The following is a 21,576-nucleotide window of genomic DNA, read 5'->3' as shown; positions in this document are numbered from 1 at the left end:
GATAAACTTCACCTCCCCACAACTATGAGAAAGGTGCTCTTGCTATTCATCTGGCTGTTTGATTGAATCGTCAGGAGGTCCTTTGGATATGACACATTGCCAAAAAGGTTGTCAATCCTCCTGTCTTTCAGAACAAGGAGCTGACCTTGCCCGAGTGTTGCAGACTGGTACTCTCCAAGGTCTAGGTCCATGTGCTGAGGGACGCACTAAAGCTTTGGGCAGCAGTGGGGAAAGACCACTGTCTGAGATCTTCCTGCTGAAGGTAAATGAGGGTCTGCTCAGCTATCAGAAGCTCCTAATGCCTCAAATGCATGTAAATATAGTCTTGTATGTGTGAGAGATGTCTTTGATTTGGATAGAGTCAAATTCCAAAGTCTGTTTATTTCTATAATATGCTACTGTACAGAACCAAACTACCTTTGTGACTATGCATATACACAAAGACATTTTTTGTGAACAAAGCATATTTTTGAGATTTAAGAAAAGATGTCAATCCTCCTGAGGTGAGTAAAAGCTTTGTCAAAGGACTATGGCTTCAAGAGAGGTATGGGTGGAGGCGTTTAGAGAGGGAATTCCAGACTTTAGCATCAAGATAATTTAAAGCATAGATGACCATTGTGGGGCAAAGAATTGAGAGAATGACAAGAACCAGAAAGCAGAATTCATGAAGCATCGTAGGGCTGGAGGTGGCAACCAAGAAACTAAGGGAAGGAATTTGAATAAGACAATGAGAATGTAGGAATTTGAATAAGACAATGGGAATTCTAACATTGAAGGACTGGTGAAAAGGAAGTCAATGCGAGCCAGTGAGCACAGGGACGCAGTGGGATTTAATACAAAACAGGATACAAGGAGGGTTTAGAATGAGTTGGAGTTTATGCAGCACTAAATATAGGAGGCTGTGGGAAATCTCTGATTCATCCCAGGATGTACTACAGGAGAAAAGCAACTCAAAAATATTTCTACAACGGCAGCAACAACCAGCATCAGCTGTTTGAGACAGCTGCCTCTTAAGTGACACAAGAACCAGGTCTTGGCCTTAGTGTAAGGAGTGTGGGTTTTTATGTTATGGGAAGTGTCAGGATGAAAAGAGCCGTAACATACCCAATCACTTTTCAGTGTGATAGAGAAAACTCTCATAGTCACAAGATTTAAAGTATCCAACTGACTGGGATCTTGACCTGAACACAAGTTAAATAATATCACCATCAATATCTCTGAAAAAAATTCTCACACATGGAGTGAGACAGAGCAATGAATTCAAAGCCAGTGGGGGTAGCAAGAAGATTTAATATCAGGTCTGGTTTTCTAAAAAAAAAGAAAATGGGTGAAGGCACATTAGGTTCAACGCTAAAATTGGAGACAGTAATTGAGTAGACAAGATGAACCAGAAAGTCATTTGTAAATTACAAAAGGATTGGAAGGAAGACAAGGAGTTCCAGTTTCTGGATTCTGGGAAATAAGGATTCAAAGTAGGACATTGTGTTGAAACCAGGTTCTTTGCACAATGAAGATGTGAGGTGGAGGAATAACATCTAGTGTGAGGTCTAGTGTACAATTACTGAAAATGTCCATCAGCTTCATGCTCTGCTTCACTGTCTGGACAGAACAACCTGAAACCGCTGTCCAGGAAGGACAGGCAAAGCAGGAAGTAAGAGATGGCGCCTTCAGAATTTGCAACCCTTTTGTGGAGTTTTATTGACAAATTTTCACTACAAGGTGCATTACACGCTAATTATTACAAAAATGACAGCTGGGAAATGAATGCTGCTGAGGAAATTGAGCGTGAACTTGAGAGTTCAGTGTGTTGGGGAGATTGGTGAAAGGAGAATGGAGGTAGTGTGTGTGTTTCCTTCTGCTTTTCTACCCTTCCTGCCCTGTGGGAACCGGTTCTGGGTCTGCCACAGGGAAATCAGTTAGCTGTTTGGTGAGTAGCTGTTAAGTGGTTAAGGTCTACACTATTCTTAAGATTACAAATAGTACACAAATTGGTGGTATACTTTGTAAAAGATACAAAAATGACATGTGAATAATATAATTTAGAGTCATGGAGTTATACAGCATGGAAACAGACCCCTTGGTCCAACTTGTCCATCCTGAACTGATATCCTAAACTGATCTAGTCCCATTTGCCAGCATTTGGCCCACATCTCTCTAAACCCTTCCTACTCATGTATGCATCCAGATGCCTTTTAAGTATTGTAATTGTAACCACCTCCACCACTTCCTCTGGCAGTTCGTTCCTTACAAACACCAGCCTCTGCAGGAAAAGGTTGCCCCTCAGGTCCCTTTTAAATTTTTCCCCTTTCACCTTAAACCTATGCCCTCTAGTTTTGGACTCCCCTACCCTGGGGAAAAGACCTTGGCTGTTCACCCTATCTGTGCCCCTCATCATTTTATAAACCTCTATAAGGTCACCCCTCAGCCTCCGACGCACCAGGGAATAAAAGCCTGATCTGTATAGTAACTTCATATAACTGCCTTTGGTCTGCAGCTCTTAATAAATCTTCACATAAAATCAATCTAAGCGACTTCTGAAATTTTCAGTTGACCTTCAGCTCAGCTGTTTTATGGGTTTGCAGCCAAGCGGGGTGGCTATTCTTTAATAACTATTTGAAGCTTATTAAGGATGGTGGGACAGTTGATGTGTCAAGGCTGCAGCATGTTGGAGCTCCTGGATACCATTGCGATGTAGGGCAAGCATGTCCACACTGCTCACTGCTTGAGGAGCTTCATCTCAGAGTTATTGAGCTGGAGGCTGAACGACAGGCACCGTAACACAGCAGAGAAGGGAAAAGTTACCCGGATGTTTGTACCAGGAGGCAGGCACACCTCTTAGACTACGTCTTTTGATTCGGTCAGTGGTCAGGCATAGGAGCAGTGACTAGGAATAGGGCAAGTAAGGGGACTCGGTAGGGTGGAGTAGCACAGGGTTGACAGCACATGCAATTGGTCAGTTGGTTTGGAGTTCTCTCAGCTTGTTTGCGTGAGAATGGAGGGTGGATGAACAAAGTGACCATGGCACTGTGGGGCAAGAAATCGTTCAAGTGGGAGGTGTAGTGATAGTTGGGGACTGAATAAACATAGGATTGACACCATTCTTTCAGCAAGAAGTTGTGAGTCGAGGTGGCTGTTTGCCTTTCCTGTGCCAGGGTTTGGGACACCGGCTCAGGGCTGGAGAGGAACTTACAGTACAAGGGGTAGGATCCCATTGTCATCGTCTGTCTAGGTATCAATGGTAGAATTAGGAAAGTGTTTCTGCATGAAGAGCGTGAGAAGCTCATTGCAAAAAAAAAAGCAGAAACTCAAAATAATCTCTGGATTATTACCAGAGAAGCACATCAATTGGCATTGGGTCCATAACATTACAGAAATGAATATGTGGCTCAGAGTTGGATGTGAGAGAAGTGTGTTCCTGCTTGTGGACACCTGGTACCTGTACAGGGGAAAAGGGGAGCAATATTATAGGGATGGTCGACACCTGAACAGTGCTGCAGCCAACGTTCTTGCAAACTGCATACTTAGCAAGTAAATAAGGCTTTAAACAAAATAGAGGGGCAAGGGATCAAATGGGGAAAGATGTGGTCTATTGAGGAGTAGACAGAAGATAAGAGTAAAAAAACTGAAATATGGGAAATGAGGGTCAAAGAGTGGCAGGAAGGAACATGGAGAAAACAATTCTAAGAATGGACCAACATTCAAGACCAAACTTAACAAAAGGACAAAATTTAAAGACTCTGCATCTAAATGCATACAGCATTCATAACAAAGTAAACAAATTGACAGCTGACATAAAAGCAGTAAGTGCTGGAGAAACTCATGTCTGGCAGCATCTCTAGAGAGAGGCAGAGTTAACATTTCAGATCTGATTTGACTGTTCTTTGAATCGTCACATCAGACTCAGAATATTAACTCTGCCTTTTCTCTTCATAGATGCCATCAGGCCTGCCGAATTTCTCCAGTACTTTCTGTTTTCATTTGAGATTTCCAGCGCCCACAATATTTTGCTTGTAATTGATATCTCACATTGAAGTAAATAAATATCATCATATAGCCATTATGAAGACAAGGGTGCATGATGACAAAGAGTGGATCCTGAATATTGAAGAGTATATGACTTTCATGAAGAATAGGAAGCCATGCAAAGGTGGGGAGGTAGCACTGTTAATCAAAGACGGTATTTGTGCAATAGTTAGAGATGACCTTGGTTCAAAAGATCAGGATGTAGAATCAATATGGATGGAGATGATGCCCAGTAGGGAAAGAAATAATAAGTGGGAGTGGTTTACAGGTCCACCCAATAGTAACTAAATTTAGGACAAATGAATACAAGAAGAAATATTGGGTGCATATGATAAAGGAAGAGTAATACTTAATGGCGTCTTTAGCCTGCAATAACAGTTCCCTATTTTAAACTGCAACCCTTAGCAATAAAAGTCAAAATTTCATTTGCTTTCTTAATTACTTGCCGCACCTGCATGCTAACTTTTTGTGTTTCATGCACAAGAATATCCAGCTCCCTCTGTGCTACAGTTTCTTTTGGAGTATCTGTCCATTTAAACAATAGTCTGAATTTAAATTCTTTGGACCGCAATGCACGGCCTCACACTCCATCAGCCAAGATGCTATCCATTTACTCAACCTATCCATATCCATTTCCAGAATCTTTGTGTCCTCATCACAACGTTCCTTCCCACCTATTCTTGTATCATCAGCATATGTGAACGCCTTAGACTCTGCCCTTCCTCCAAGTCATTAATGTAGATGGTAAATAATTAAGGTCCTAGCACTGATCCTTATAGCACTTCACTAGTTATGTCCTTTTAATCTGAAAAAGGCCCATTAATCCTGACTCTGTCTTCTGTGTGTTAAGAATCCTCAATTCATTAACCCCAATACAGAGAGTTCCTATCTTGCACAATAACCTTTTATATGGCACCTCATTGAATGCCGTTGGAAATCCAAATACACTACAACTCCCCTGATCAATCCTGTTTGCTTTATCTTCAAACCTGCTTTCACCTTCCAAAATGATGTTGGCTCTCTTTGATTGCATTATGCTATATGTTTCTGTACATTTTGCTACTTCTTCCTTAATAATGGACTCTAGCATTTTCACACCAAATGTTGGGTTTTTTCTCTCTGTCTCCCTTCCTTTTTGAGCAGAGGCATCATAATATTGATCTTCCAATCTACTGGAATCCTCCCACAATACTTCCTTTCAAATCCTTGGATGCAAACCGTCAAATCCTGACAACCCATTTGCCCTCAGCCCATTTGTTTATCAACTACACGATCCTTAACTATGAGATCTTGTGTTACTCCTACCTCAAGACACATTATCAGATCTAAACCAGCCTTTTCCCTGTTCCAGAAAACAAGTCTGCAGTGTACATCAGGGATTATCTTTCAATGTTATCCATGCCCATCTGATTTGTCTCGTCAAAACCCAGATTGAAGTCACTCATGACAACTGTAGTGCCCTTCATCTGTGCCGCTAATACATTCTGGCTTACACTTTGTGCGACAGTCAGGCAACTTTTCAGGGTCCTGTAGAGACTCCCACCCATGACTTCTTTTCCTTGCTATTCCTTATTTCCACCCAACCTGATTCCACATTACAGCCTGAAAGAAAAGTGGCTGGTTTCAGTGATGTTGGTTGAGGGAAGAACATTGTGTTGGACACCAGGAAGATGTTCTTCTGTGAAATTGTGTCAGGGCATCTTGGACTTCCAGCAAGATGGCAGATGGAGCATTTTGTGAGCATCTCATTCAAAAGGCAGCACCTCCAACAACTCAGGGCCTCCTCAGCTTAGACTGCACACTCAAATCTTTGGACTTGAACACACTCCTACTGACTCGGAGGCAACAGTGCTATTACTCATCAATAGAGATAATGGAATGTCTTCCTGGCAACATTTCTGCAGCGCTTATATCTTCGACTTGCCAAAGAAAAATAATGTGATTTACAGGAAACTTTATGGACAGCAAAAGCTTCAGGATTGCTCTGGGAGAATGGTACCATTAGCTGCTCTTTGCAGCTATTTCAGGATAACTTGCCAGCCAGACCCACTTTTTTGAACTCCCAACACTTCCCTGTGTTATCGATTTTCACCACTTATTTTCTAGAAAATTCATTAATCTCGCCAATGCTTGGTGACAAGTAGCAAAATATATCAGTGCAAAATTACATGAACCCTCAAACAATGTTGATGACATATTATTTCACAACGCAGAAACAAGCCTGCACTGCACAACTTGCATTTACGCTTCAGATGGAGCCTAGTCAAATCCCTGCTAACATCTAAAAACATACCTCTCTCATGCATAGCTTTCCTCTAAATATTACTTATCTCAACTAGTCCACGTGATACCAATATCCACATTCTCACCGCTCTCTGGATCACGGTAAATTTCTCTTGAATTATTTGTTGGATTTAATTGATGCAGCTATCCCATATCTTTCAGGACTTAGACAAGTCAGTAGTTAGAGCCAATTTATGTCATGCGAAACTTAACGCAACAGAATGCAAAGTGATATATCTTGCGAGGAAGATTAAGATGCAGCACTGAACGGGAAGGTTTAGAACAAAGGGACTGAAAGACCCAGAATCATAATCCATAATAGTTTTTAAGACTAAGTGAATAAATATCTGAATGAAAAAAAAGGCCTAGGGGGAATAGTGTCTAAATGAGCAGCTGTTTCAGTGGAATAACACAAGTGTAATCGATTAAATGGCCTCCTTTCATGGAGTGGAATTATATCATTAGAGAAGGATTTCCCTGGGAATAACAAATTTACTGTGATTTACCTTTACATCCCAGCTAAGTTCACATCTCTCCTTCAAAAAGGGGAAAAGTTTAAATAATAGGGCAGCTTCCATCTGCAAGCTTTAGGCTAGAGAAGTACCTTGTACACAGGACCATGCTGGATTCATTCGAGATTCAATGGTCTTCAGGCACAACGCTTAACTCATTTAATGAAGTAACTTATTCTTCAATGGTCATTATCAACCTCTCAGTACATGGGAACAAGGGACGTTGAGTGGAAGTTTTGTTGAATACATCTGGGGTTGTTCTAGGTTTAGGTAAGTGGATCCAAGTGGTCTTCATTTCCACAGCCTCCAAGGCAAGGAATCAATCCCTCGCACATTCTTTCAGATCAGGGCATTGTACCAAACAAACAGTGCCTTCCATCACTATTGTTCACGTTGGACTTGGCATCTTTGGCCATTGCCATAGGCAGAGGGAGGAAATCAAGGATTGATGACCTTCCAGTGAAGCTGAAGATTAGCCTACATTCAAACAATGTATCGTTATTGCTCAGGATCTCCAGATGTCTGTCTAAAGGACATTTGAAACTATAAGTGTAATGAAATAACAGTTATGGACAACGCCAATTAACTATGAATGTCAGATTTCCAAGCCAAGCAAATGGTGGATTTATATCATTACTGTGGGGATGTTCAAATATCTAGATTTGCCTAAAGAATGTAAGGTTACACAGCACGGTGGGTATCAATTTTACCCCTTTACCAAACAACATCTAGGATTTCATCAGAAAAGGGAAACTTCTCATTTTGCTATCAAAAGACAGTGACAGTCTAAGTAAATATTTCTTTTCCAATATGGCACCTTGAAAAATTCCTGGTGATTTCTTTAAAGAACAATGTTCATTGAGTTATTACTCTGTATTGGGAAATGGGCCAAAATAAACTATTATCAAATTATAAGGAAGTAAACACCAAAGAGGCATAGATCTCTCAATCACTGGTATAGACATTTTCTAGCAAGTACACAGCTATGTAGGTCACACAAAACAGAATGAAACCCAATAGAACATGAAGTGTGGGTAACACACCTTTGATTTATCTTTCTTCTGTTAGGCAATTAAAACTTGAGCCACAAAATACTGTTTAAGCTATAATGTTGCAATTCATAGAAAGTGACATGGAAACAATGGAAGAGAGATCTAGAATTGAGATTGCTCAGATATCATTCTAGGCACACATAAAGCAGCACCATTGAACAAAGAGAACACGCGTCTCCAATTAAGCAACTGAAACTAGTTGAGAAAGAATACATAATGTCTTCAATCCTGTTCATTTTAGATGCCCAAACAGCTCGAGTTCCAATTGATAGCGCTCTTATTTCTAGGTCAGAAGCATATCAGTATTAAATGGACCTCTTCCTTTTGCTTCACAATTAGCAACAGATCCACTAGATAATTCAGCTCTCCTCTTTAAATTTTCTTCCTCAATCTCTTGAATTCGGTACTCGTCATGCAATTTTGTTACTACTCACTGATTTTGAAATCTTTGCTAAAATCCATCGTTTCAATCAAGATTTCAGAGACTTTGCTGTCATTTAAGCTTGCCATCTTCATGCCTGTCTCCTTTTTCCCTTTTTAAAACTTCTTTCCCAGGATGTAGACATGACTGGCAAGGCCAGTATTTGTTGCCCATCCCTAATTGCCCAAATGGTAGGCCATCATTTTGAACTGCTACATTCACGGTGCTATCAAGGAGAGTGTTCCAGGATTTTGACCCAGTGACGATGAAGGAACAGTGATCTGCTTCCCAGCCTGAACAGTGTGTGACTTGAAGGAAAATCTGCTGTTGCCGAACTTTAATATCGTCGTTGTTTTTCACTTTCCTTTTTACAAACATTGCAGAAATGCAAGTTCCTGGTGCAGATGTAGAAGCTCAATTAGCAATCTAGTGCCAATATGCTGGAATTTTTAGGAAGTTTGCACCTTCTGCAAAACATCAATGGCTGTCCGGTGTGAAAATGTGACTTCCATCATGGTCCCTCAGCATGGAAAAGGCTGCAGATGGAGGGTAAGTTTCAATGATAGGTGCAGCAATGATGATCAGGAGGAAATACGTGTGAATGTAACAACCCTGATGGAAATTTTTCCCATGGCTGGGCAGTCTGACAGAGGTAACTTTACAGGACAGCTGAAGGGCATGGTTTAGAACTTTCCCTGAGTTTGAACAGAAAGCCTGATCAATACTAATACACATCATTTCATTCTTGTTTTTTGCATATAAATCTATTTCACTATCAACACAGCAATTAAAATTGTTCATTTGACAAAGTACCACGCAGTAAGGAAGTTTTTAATATTCTTTTCACAAAGGCTGCTTTATATATTTTTATTAAAGAATAGAAGCTCACATTCTAAATCCATTGAATTATTGGACTCACCTACTTGGCAAGGCTTCCTCTGTCCCTGCCACAGAAAAGATAACTTTGTGGGTCATTTGGATAACTGAGTCGGTTGTAAATTCTGTGGTTGAGATGCCATTCCACATAATACTATCAAGCAAACTCAATTTGTTTTCGTTGTTAAGGATAACTTCACATACGTACATACATTTCATGAAAGCATAGGTCATGCAAGGAAAACACAATTCTATAATATTATAAGTAAAGTCTCTAAGTTCTGGATGAGTAATGTGTCAGTTTGTTCGTCTACAGTTATAGTCAATGCATGGGACACATCTAATCTAGTTTGACACTGCTAGTTCGATAATCACCAACAACCTTATCACTAATTTGCCCATTCTGTGGCCCTATTTCTTACTGCTGCCAAGGCGTCAGTACCTTTCCCCAGCTTGGCAGTCTTTCCACTCTCATTATGTATTGACCTTTATTCCCTCAGTACTGCTGGCACTGTTGATGTCTGTTGGCTCCTCTTTAACCACTGGCTGGTCTTTTTGCATCAAAATCCAATACCTGACAATGCTGCCTTTGGATCGACTCCAAAACTGCTCAAGTTGGTTCCAAAAACAATCTCTATGAGACAAGCACTCCCAGCAAAAGTTCATTTGAGGGTTCTCCCAACTACAAGCTGGCAATGTTAATTTAACCTTGGCAAAATACACTGGAATTTCTGCAACGTGAATATATGGAGTTTTATTTTGTATTCAATTATCACACTAAGGGCAGCAGGAGTCTGGAACTCTTTCTATCGAGGGCAAGGTCAATAGAAAATTTCAAAACATAGATTAGTACATCTTTGTTAGGTCAGGGTATCAAGTGATGTGGAATCAAGGTGAGCAAATGGGAGATAAAGGAGGGCAAATTCAATCAGGCTCACTTCGAGATGTAGGTTTTGCGATTCATGATCTGATTATCACTGTTGCTGTTGAGGCAGACTGCAGGCAAACTTTGTATAGCCCCCGCATTTCTACAACTTCAGCATGCAGCCTGCATGACTCAAAGCAGCCTCTTTAATTGGCACCAGATTCATGAACATCTACTCCCTCCAAAACCGACGCTTAGTAGCAGCTGTGAACCAACTACAAGATACATTGCAGAAATTTACCAAGTCTCCCACGACAGCACTTTCCAAATCCAAGACGATACCAAGTAGAGGGACAAGGGCAACATATACATGGGAACACCACCACCGGCCAGTTCCCCTCCAAGCCACTCACCATCCTGACTTGGAACTATGTCACCATTTCTTCAGTGTCATTGGGTTAAAATCCTGGAATTCCCTCTCTGACAGCTTCAAGAGTCAACCTACAGCAAATCGACCGCAGTAGTTCAAGAAGGCAGCTCATCACCACCTTCTCAAAGGCAACTAGATGCGATGGCTCAGTAGTTAGCACTGCTGCCTCACAGCGCCAGGGATCTGGATTCGATTCTACCCTTGGGTCACTGCGTGGTGTTTGCACATTCTCCAGGTGTCTGTGCAGGTTTCCTCTGGGTGCTCCGGTTTCCTCCCACAGTCCAAAGATGTGCATGGATTGGCCATGCTATATTGCTGACAGGATGTGCAGGCTAGGTGGATTAGACATGGGAGCTGAGGGATAGGGTGGGTCTGGGTGGAATGCTCTTTCAACGGCCAAGGAAGACTTGATGGCCTGAATGGCCTGTTTCCACACAGCTGGAGTTTTATGAAATACATGCTAGCCCAGCCAGTGTTGTCCATTTACCATGAGTGAATTAAAAAAAAATCATGTTTAAACTAATCTATCCGACAGACTGAAGAAGTTCAAGCACGGCAAGAATACATGATAGTATTAAAACCCCTTACAGTCGGGATAAATTGTTCAGATTTATCATTAGCTTCGCCCTACTCCTCGGAATACCATCATTGTGTGGACCCTGCTTCTTTTGGGAAGTTCAGCCCAATGATACTTAGAATCTCACCTGAGGCACCTATTAACGCTTCCCTTGACATTCTTGGGATTCAATGTTTTTTTCCTGTTGTAAAAGCCAAATCTTCTAAAGGAGTTTTTAATCTTCACTCTACCTGCCTTTAATCCTTCCACTATGTTAATGCCTGCAACCAATATTTGCTATATTTCAAAATGTGGAAATCTTTTAATCTTCTATCGTTTTTCACACATTCAGATCTGGTCTCCCTGCTATAGGAAAGATGTTGTTAAACTTGAAAGTGTGCAGAAAAAGTTTACAAGGATGAGGTTGGAAGGTTGGAGCCAGAAGGAGAGGCTGAATAGGATCGGAGGCTGACGGGTGACCCTATATAGGGTTATAAAATCATGAGGGGCATGGATAGGGTGAATAGCCAAGGGTAGAGGAGTCCAAAACTAGAGGGTATAGGTTTAAGCTGAGAAGGAAAAGATTTTAAAGGGACATAAGGGGTAACTTTTTCATGTAGAGGATGGTGCTTATATGGAATGAGCTGCCAGAGGAAATGGTGGAGGCTGATACAATTAGAACATTTAAAAGGCATCCGGATGTGTACATGAATAGCAAGAGTTGAGAAGGATATGGGCCAAATATTGGCGAATAGGACTAGATGAATTTAGGGTATCTGGTCGGCTTGGACGTGTTGGACCGAAGGGTCTGTTTCCTTATTGTATAACTCTATAACCTTGGCATATCTCTTTTTCCCATAAAGACTGGAGGAAATGACTGTTTCACCAGAAGTTTGCTCCAAGGTAGAACAACAATTATAAACAGTTGCTGTCTGTAGAGACATCTTCGCACAATCCAGTAGTTTGAAACCAAGTACTGTTCCAGAGATCCCCAAGTTTAATTTTGTCATTGTTTTATATAAATCTGTTCAAATATTCTCAGGAATGTTCATCTGTTTTCCAAAATTCATCAAATTTAGATCACTCTTCATAAACATTCAACAGATCATGTTTCTTGTAGCTTTAATTCAAGAACTCTGAAGAAGGTTCAAACCTTCTTCCTTATCCAACTCTCAAAATATTTCTGATTTTACTTCTTAAGTGAAGCAACATTTCAAGTCCATAGGTATTTTCCATTTGGTAGGTATGTAACCTTTGTCCAAATACCCACTTCATTCCCCCACATGTCACATTGTTCAGCCTCCACGAAATCATAATCATTGCCCCAAAATTTACAATTATTTGCTGCCTTTGTCGACATTGACCTCAATGATTACGCTTTTTTGTCTGATGTTTTTTGGATTAATGCACTCTTTCCTTTAGTCAACCTCATCTCTTACTGTGTTTTACACCTGGACAAAAAAAAAACAGGTGGAGACTGACTGAACTGGAGCTACTATTTATAAATTGTTCTAAGCTTCATTTTAAAGAAGTATGTCGTACAAACATAAATGTCATAATTCAACAACAACTTCAGATATTCTAATCAACCTGTTCAGTAATGCTATGACACAACACTGGAGCAGGTGGGACTTGAACTGTGTCTTCCAACTCAGAGAAGGGACACTACCACTACGCAACAATACCTCCATCAATAATTTCAGACACTTAGTAACCAACTTATTCAAAGATGTGATTACACACCTCTAGAGCAGGTGGGATTTGAGCCTGGGACTCTTGATCCAGAGGTAGGGACACTACCACTGCACTACCATAGCCCTTACCGTTCATTTTGTTGGGGATGTGAATGGAGCCATACAGTTTCTGTTCACTTTGGTTCAGTCAGGTTCCCGCTAAATTCAAATCATGTCCTTCCTATGCAATCTCACAGACCTCACAGATAAAGAGTGAATAAGATTCCTATGCAATCTCACAGAGATTACTTAACCCTACTCAATCTTACTCTTTGTTGAGCTGTGAATAAAGTGCAAAGGATTTCAGTTGATTGGCATTTAACAAGCCTTTAAGTGACGTTAACATGTAAAAACATCTTTCTGTTTGGCAAGTTAAGACATATTTGTAAATGCTAAATTGAACATAAAACAAGCAGATTAAATAATTAAATGCATTAGCACCTTCTAGCCAGTTTTTTTGTGATCTTAGTCCATAGAAGTAAATACAGTCCATGTGTTTAATTTGAGAAAGCCATTGTTACAAGTGCATGGATAACTCCTGCTCTGACTGTCTCAGATGCTCCTGTACCCACAGGTCACTGCCGCAGATATCAGATTGGCCTTCTTGAGAGTGAACCCATGGAAAGGGACTGGCCCGGGTGGAGTGTCCAGCCGTGCACTCAGATCCTGTGTGGACCAGCTGGCAAACTCCTTTAACCTCTCCTTAATCTGATCTGAGGTTCCCACCTGCTTCAAAAAGACCACTATTATCCCGGTGCCAAAGATAAATCAGACCATGTGCCTTCATGACTACTGCCTGGTGGCTCTGACAAACATCGTTATGAAGTGCTTCGAGAGCTTAGTAATGACACACAGACTGCCTTGAACTGCTACAATTCACCGACCGTTGGAATAGGTCCATGGCAGACGCCATCTCCCTGGCACTACACTTATCCTTGTAGCATTTGGATAACACGGACACCTCTGTCAGACTCCTATTTATTGACATTAGCTCCATCTTCAACACTGTTACGCCACTCAAACTCATCTCCAAACTCAGAGACAACGGACTCTGCACCCCCCTCTCTAACTATACCTTTGACTTCCTGACACACAGTGAGGCTGACTTCACCTGATGAAGGAGCAGTGCTTCACAAGCTTGTGATTTCAAATAAACCTGCTGGACTGTAATTTGGTGTCGTGTGACTTCTGACTTCAGCAGAACAAAGGAGCTGGTCTTTGACTTTGGGAAGCAGAGCGGAGGACATGCCCTTGTCCATATCAATGGTGCTGAGGTGGAGACAGTCGAGAGATTCAAGTTCTTGGGAGTAAATATCACCAACAATCTGTCCTGGTCCACCCACATTGACTGTACAGTCAAGGAATCACACCAATGCCTCTACTTCCTCGGAAGACTGAGTAAATTCAGCATGTCCACAGTGACTCTTAACAATTTATTATCAATGCACCATAGAAATCATCCTTTCCAAATGCATCGCAGCTTAGTTCAGCAACTGCTCTGCCCAAGACCACAAGAAATTACAGAGAGCTGTGAGCGCAGCCCCGTCCATCATCAAAACCAACCTTCCTTCCATTGACACCATCTACACTTCTGGATGCCTCGAGAAAGCAGCCAATGTAATCAAAGATCCCTGCTAACGTATTTATACTTTCTTCCTCCCTCTTCCATGCAGAAGATACAAAAGTTTGAAAGCATGTACCAAGAGATTTAAGAACAGCTTCTTCCCCGCTAGTATCAGTCTTATGACTGGACCTCTCATATATTCTCTGCACCTTCTCTGTAGCTGTAACACTATATTCTGCACTCTGTTCTATTACTCTGATGTAAGGTATTTCTCTCATTAGCACGCAAAACAATAGTTTTCACTTCATTTTGGCACGTGACAATAATAAAACAAATCAAATCAATTAAATGAATGTCAAAGAGCCAAATGGAAAACCATTTCCTGTTGTAAGAGAATTAAAAACCCAACAAGAAAGTCATTTCCATTTCAGAGTTAGCAAACAGCAATGAAAATAGTAGCTCTTGAGTTTAAGCCACGACAAATTTAAATGGGTGGGTGACAAATCCAGTCTTCAGTCCCATTTTAAAATTCAATACTAGATAGCTTAGACAACCTGAAGAGCACTGTGGCATGTAATGAGTTAATCGTCAACTCATCTACAACTGAGCATGCAGTGCAGGTTACTGACTTGTTCCAGCAAGTCAACATGGGGTGCAATTTCAGTCAATTCAACTTTGGTACCATCTCTGCTTCGAGCAGAAATACAATAAAAACAGAGAAAAAAAATCCATGGAAGAATATCCAGTAATCCAAGGACCAAACCGCATCTGAAACCAAAACAGAGATTGCTCTAAAAACTCAGCAGGTCTGGCAGCATCTGTAGAGACAAAGCAGTGTTTACGTTTCAGATCCAGTGATCGTTCTTCAGAACTAATCTCATCTGTGTAGGCTAACTGCACCAACAACAAATCTCTTCCTTGCCAGGAATTTAGCACAGACAGGCCAGACTCTTACAAGTGGATACTGCATGTTCATATTAATTTTACTAGCTCATACAATGAACAATTGTAACATAATACTGGAATATGATAGAAAATCTAAGTTCAGTTTTGCCAGCTACCCTGTTGACATTTTAGTTACATTTTGCAAAAATGAAACACCTCAGCAAATAGACAACCTATTCAAATGATTACCTGCACAAAGTAACAAGTTCTCTTTTATAGATAGTAGGAACTGCAGATGCTGGAGAATCTGAGATAACAAGGTGTAGAGCTGGATGAACATAGCAGGCTAAGCAGCATCAGAGGAGCAGGAAGGCTGACGTTTCGGGCCTAGACTCTTCTTCAGAAGGCCCAAAATGTCAGCCTTCCTGCTCCTCTGATGCTGCTTGGCCTGCTGTGTTCATCCAGCTCTACACCTGGTTATCTCAAGTTCTCTTTTATGGTTTAATCCACATTCCTTTGATAAGTTCTTAGCAACCTGTGCTGGCTGGTAGTTGTACTCGTGATTTTTTGACGAGCAATAACCATTTACAAAGTTACATGGCTCCTTCTGAACAAGAAGCCAGACTGTCTTGTTTATCTTCTTAAACTGGTTCTTGGCTGTTTGGTAAATATCCACTGCTTGAGGGGAGCCAAGTACTTGATATACGTTGTGAAGAACAGCAAAGCAGAATGCTGAGCAGCATTTTTGACAACTGTTCATTTTGGGATCACGATTCCAGATCGAGCAGAAAAGATCTTGTGAATTTCGATAGAATTGATGGTGGTGTGCTGTTTAATCTGTGTGGTGTGATCCGAATCATAACATCACCTTTTTAATGCAAAGAATGCCTGTATTTTACGACAGGGTATATACCAATAAATGATTCAGACTTACAGTTTCTTAAATCCCAAAATCCAGTCTTCCAACATTTTAATTTATGGATCATCAGTTAAAGAGAAAATACTGCCATTCTCCTTTTTTTCTTGGCAATTGAGATCTTTCATCCCTTTTACATTTATCTGGCGATAATTGGATTTCAAAAACCGAGCAAAACCCTTGTAAATTTTTTCTGTACCCTTTCCAGTTTCACAACATCCTTTCTATAACAGGGCAACCAGAATTGCCCACAATATTCTAAAAGAGGCCTCACCAATGTCTTGTACAGCCATAACATGATGTTCCAACTCCTGTACTCAATGGTCTATTGAGCTGACACAGGAAGTGGTAGAGGCTGTTACAAATGAAACATTCAAAAGACATTTGGACGACTACATGAATAGGAAAGGTTTAGAGGGATATGGGTCAAATGCAAGTAAATGGGACTAGTTTAGTTTGGAAAACTTGATTCTCATGGACGAGTTGGACCGAAGGGTCTGTTTCCACGCTCTATAACTCTGTGACTCTAAGACACCTCACGGTTTGTGGAATCACGAAATCACTGGAGATTGGGAAAACTGCCCTGACACAGAAACATTTAGAATCTCATTATAAAAATAGCAGTCACCAAATTAGAAAACAGTATTTTCATCAGTCCACTTCAAAAACAGAAAAGACACCCTGAAAATGATCGCGCTAACTTTAACAATTAAACAAAAAGACTGTGTGTAATAAGTTTTTAAAATTTATTGCATTCATCACAGGATATGGGTATCATTGACTAGGTCAGTGTTCATTTCCCATCCCTAAAAGCTTGGTGAGCTGTTAAGTGTCAGTCACATAGCTAAGGAGTTAGAGTCACATTTAGGCCTGACAAGATTAGGATAACAGATTTCCTTTCCTAAAGGACAATTGTGAATTATTACAGGTTTTCATTTTGAAATGAACCCAATTTTCACCATCTACCCTGGTAGAATTTGAACCCACATCTCAGAACATTAACCTTGAATTACGAGTCAAGTGATAACACGATGATGCCGCAATCTCCCCCTCCATGGCTAATCATGAACTTCAACCCACATTCAACAGGTTAACCAATAAGGGCACTAATAATGAAAGTTAATCGCAAGAGCTTCAAATAAATAAGACTGGGAATTACTAACCGACACGTACGAAGTGAGGAGAACGCCGAACTTCAACTACATGAACACACACTGGAGGATGATACCACATACCAATTTGTGAACGAAAACCTTTATGTAATCTGGGTACAATGTCAGTCGGAAGAATAGGATAATGCACAGAAAAGGATAATGAAATATTCAGAAAAGAATTTTTAAAGGGCTATTTACTTCAAACTTTGTTTTGCTTTAATTTTTGCTGTAATTAATTCTATTAATCCAGAAACCTTTGCTCAAAGGCACCATAAAGTGTGACACTGAAGCATACAGGCCAAAAAGTCCCAACTTTAATTTCTGATCTTGATCAGTGTCCAATCTCACATATGGAAATTGGATATGCATCTGGGGATGTCTAAGATACTGTCATAGCACAAATCACTGTTTTCAGAAAAGAGAGACACGAGAATAGTTTGCAATGACATAGTGTAATTAGCATTGAGTTTCTCATATTGTAGTTTAAATATCTAGAGGTGGCATGGTGGCTCAGAGATTAGCACCACTACCTCACAGTGTCAGGGACACAGGTTCAATCCTAACCTTAGGTTACTGTCTGTGTGCGGTTTGCACACAGTGCTGGTGTGGGTGTAGACTAAATGGCCTACTTCCACACTGTCAGGATTCTATGATTCTGTATTCATCGTGCACTTAGTTGCAGTGTAAACGATTAAGTTATCCTGAAGGATAAAAGCTCCAGAGATCCTTGCCACTAGATATATAGCAAAAGCAATTGAATTTAATCCATTTAGTGTCATTCTGTATCAGCCTTTCTAACTGTCTGAATAAAGCACATTACACCCGAGCTTTTCCAACATATTTCTGTTTCTACTGTATGATCCTTTTCACTGCAGCGTCCAATGCTATGTGTAAGAAAATCTCATAGATATGCCAATTATTTCTAAATTGGAATTGATGAGACATACTAGTGAAGAAAGAGATTCCGTGTTATTTTACTCATTAGCAAAACATTGCAAAGTGCTCCACGAGTAGTGAATTGCTTTTGATGTGCAATCAGTTTTGCTAAAGGACGCAGGAAATTGAGTTTCTTTTGGGCTTTTGATTAGCCCAAGACATCTCAAAAAAAAAATTAGGCAATAAACTACTTTTAAAGTCAGTCACTTATATAGTGTAGGAAATCCAGTAGCCATTTTGCAGAAGCAATGTTCCTGTAGACTTCAATGAGACAAATAACTAGATAATGCATATTAGTGATGTATGAAATATTAGCTTGGATGCAAGGAAGAATTATGCTGTTCATATTGGAAATAGTGTCATAGGATCAGATTTGCGGACTTGGGATGGCAGATAAAGCGATATTTTAATGTTTTGTGCGGAATGCAGCTCCTCCCAAGATACGGACAGTGCAGTACTGAAAGTGTATGTTTTGATTATGCAGTCAAGTCAATTTTTGGATGCAGATGAGAGGTAGCAAGAGAGCTACAAACTGAGCCAAGGCTGCTAACTGGGGGGAGGGGGGTCACATTATAGGAGGTAACATTGGCACAAATATCGAACAGTTTTTACATTGGTAGTGTATGGGGTGGCTGGACTTTTTCCAAGTTCTCTCAGGAAGGCCCCATTGTGTTGTATCTTGAAGTCATTTGGGGAGCCCAAGACGACTGCCAGATATTTGGAAAATGATGTAATGTATGAAGGAATGGATTTCTTTCCATTTCTGGAACTCATTGTCAGCAACAGGATACCTCAAGTTATGTACAACAGTTAGATTACAGGTGAGGTTCTCCTATTCTGCCAAAACAAAGTGCCTGAATCCAAGAAGTACTCACAACTGTAACTTTATTCATTGCTGACACAATGGTAAAAGGACTGCCTTGAACCAAGGATTTTAGAAGGGGTTGCTACAGTTTTAAACATAACTGACTGGAACTCATTGCAGGTTATGTTTACGCTGTTCCTGTGTTCAAGCAGTGGAGGAAGATGTTTGAGACCCAATGACACTGGGGGTGCTTTCAGGACAAGATTTGCCTGGAGACAGACTGCTGATTGGGTTTTCAAGTGGGACCAATTACGTGGGACAGGAGTCATCAATATGACAACAGCTCTCTGAGTGGATCCCGAGCAGGTGGACACCTTGTGTGTGTGTGAACTATACGAAGACAGACAATTTCCAAACCGCAAGAGATGATACTTCTTTTTCTCTCTCTTTACAGTGAAGTAACCAAAATTTGAAAGAGCCAGCTATGCTCTCTGCTTTCTTTAGGATGGCAATTCTGAAAATATTTCTTCAACAGGGTATGTCGCTCCATTCAGAGCTCCACCCTGCTCGCCAGTTTCCTTTCCTTTTCCTTTCTTTTTCTCTTCTTCTTCTCTCTCCTGCCTGCAGTAATTCCATCACAGCCCCCAACCACCTGCCCTTTTAACTACCTAATTAAGGAGTTGGGTTGCGACCGAGAACCGTGAGGTGGGAGCTGAACACGCGGGACGTGTCCCGCGAGGATGGCGGTTCGAATGTGGGCCAGAGCGATGACGGCAGATCATGAGTGGGCCGGTTCAGCAGCAGATGATGAACGAGCTGGTTTGGCGGAGAGAGCAGGCCGGTGAGCCGGCAGCAACGGTGGCGAGAGGTGGGCCTTTCGCATTGCAATGGCCTCCTAGGTGTCCTAGCGATTGGAGCAGCGCCTGCCCCATTGTGGAGATGGAATCTGGGACTCTGAGATCTGGACTTTTCCTTTCTTCTGGCTTACCTTTCGCCTCTGTTAAATCTTGTAATTCTGGTCTTTGTAACCAAGTGGGCTCCAGTGAATGGAGACTTTGTGCACTTTTTGCTGTACTTCTGTACTTAGTGCACGTGACAAATAAATAAATAAATATTGTACTACATCACTTAAAAGGCAGATAAAGCAATGAGCATTATTGAAGAGATTTGCATTGACGTGGTGGCTTATGGTGTCTCTCACAAATACCTTAAAGTATTTAATATACACCAAACACCTTTGCTGTTCTGTGGATAACTATAACAGTTAATTTTGACACTCTATCAGCAGACACTGAAAAGGTGGCAGTTCAGTGAATCTAGTGCAATTGGTTGAGGAGTGAATGTTGGGAAAAAACATAGTGAACGTGCCCATTCTGGTTTAGGCTATGCTGTAATATTTTACTATTGACCTGGTCAAGAAGTTGAAAACTCAGTTTAGTACTGTACCCAAAGCACTGCACGTCTGACAATGCAGCACTCCCTCAGGTGTCAGCCTAGACTAAATACCCAGTTCTGGAGTGGAACCTGAACACAAACTTTCACCTGAAGTCTGCAGTTCTTCCTCTTCTGTGAAATAGAGTCCCTTCCATTAAGTAAACTACATGAGCATCATATCACACAAAGAACATTAAAAGAACGCGGGATAAATATGACGCTCTCTGATCTAATTTCCAATAGTCACAGCAAACCTCCAGCCTTGCCGAAACAAGGAAATGATGTTGACTTTACTCCAAGAACAGAAACAGTGGAGGAAAGAAGAAAGACAACACCCTTTACTCCTGTACATGATATGGGAATTTAAAACTTTCACCTGCACATATCTGTTGTCAGCATGCACCCATACGTTCACTTAGCTCTGCAAAGTTTTGCTCTGTCATGTAGAACAGAATAATCATTCAGGAAAATCGTCTCAGGACACTAACAGCTAGAGTTATGCAGGTGCCAGTTCTAACTTCCAACATTAATTGCAACCATTTAGAAACAATCACATTACCTATTCGATCCTAAAGTGCCTTTTTGCAAAGGAATTGCAGAGCTCAGTGGTTTAGTGCACCACACTTTAAGTCTAGCGATCCCTTTGTAAATCAAATTATCGTCCAGCTACAAGGATGTTTTGTTTAAATTTGGTCACGGGTATCAGTGTCACTTGCTAGGTCAGCATTTATTACCCATTCCAAACTCATGTGGAATGAGATTGGATTAATTCAGCATAGTGTATTTGGGTCCATTGATCAGAAATGTCCCTAACTCAATGCTGGTCCATCAACCATAACTGTGAACATGGAGGTTCTCAGTGAGCATCATAAGTGTAGAATGTGGAAAGAAGGTAGATTCATATCCTGGGTTCCACATGTTCCAAAGTATAATGAGATGTCACCATCATTCTAAAGATACGAAACATTGCAGCCATTTTGCAAGCTCCTACATAAAGCAAACTGATAACAGCGAGAGTTAGTAGGAACTGCAGATGCTGGAGAATCTGAGATAACAAGGTGTAGAGCTGGATGAACACAGCAGGCCAAGCAGCATCAGAGGAGCTGGAAGGCTGACATTTCGGGCCTAGAC

General features: G+C 40.9%; 1 protein-coding gene across 1 annotated transcript in view; it reads right to left on the bottom strand.

Annotated features, from left to right (window-relative positions):
- LOC109914703 (potassium voltage-gated channel subfamily KQT member 1) overlaps nucleotides 1–21,576 on the bottom strand; it is a 337,079-nt gene that overhangs the window by 193,116 nt on the left and 122,387 nt on the right. The gene's annotated exons all lie outside the window — the stretch shown is intronic.

Source organism: Rhincodon typus, chromosome 17, assembly GCF_021869965.1.
Source record: "Rhincodon typus isolate 14 chromosome 17, sRhiTyp1.1, whole genome shotgun sequence".
NCBI classification, from domain to species: Eukaryota; Metazoa; Chordata; class Chondrichthyes; order Orectolobiformes; family Rhincodontidae; genus Rhincodon; species Rhincodon typus.
This window is presented reverse-complemented; position numbering and strand designations above follow the sequence as displayed.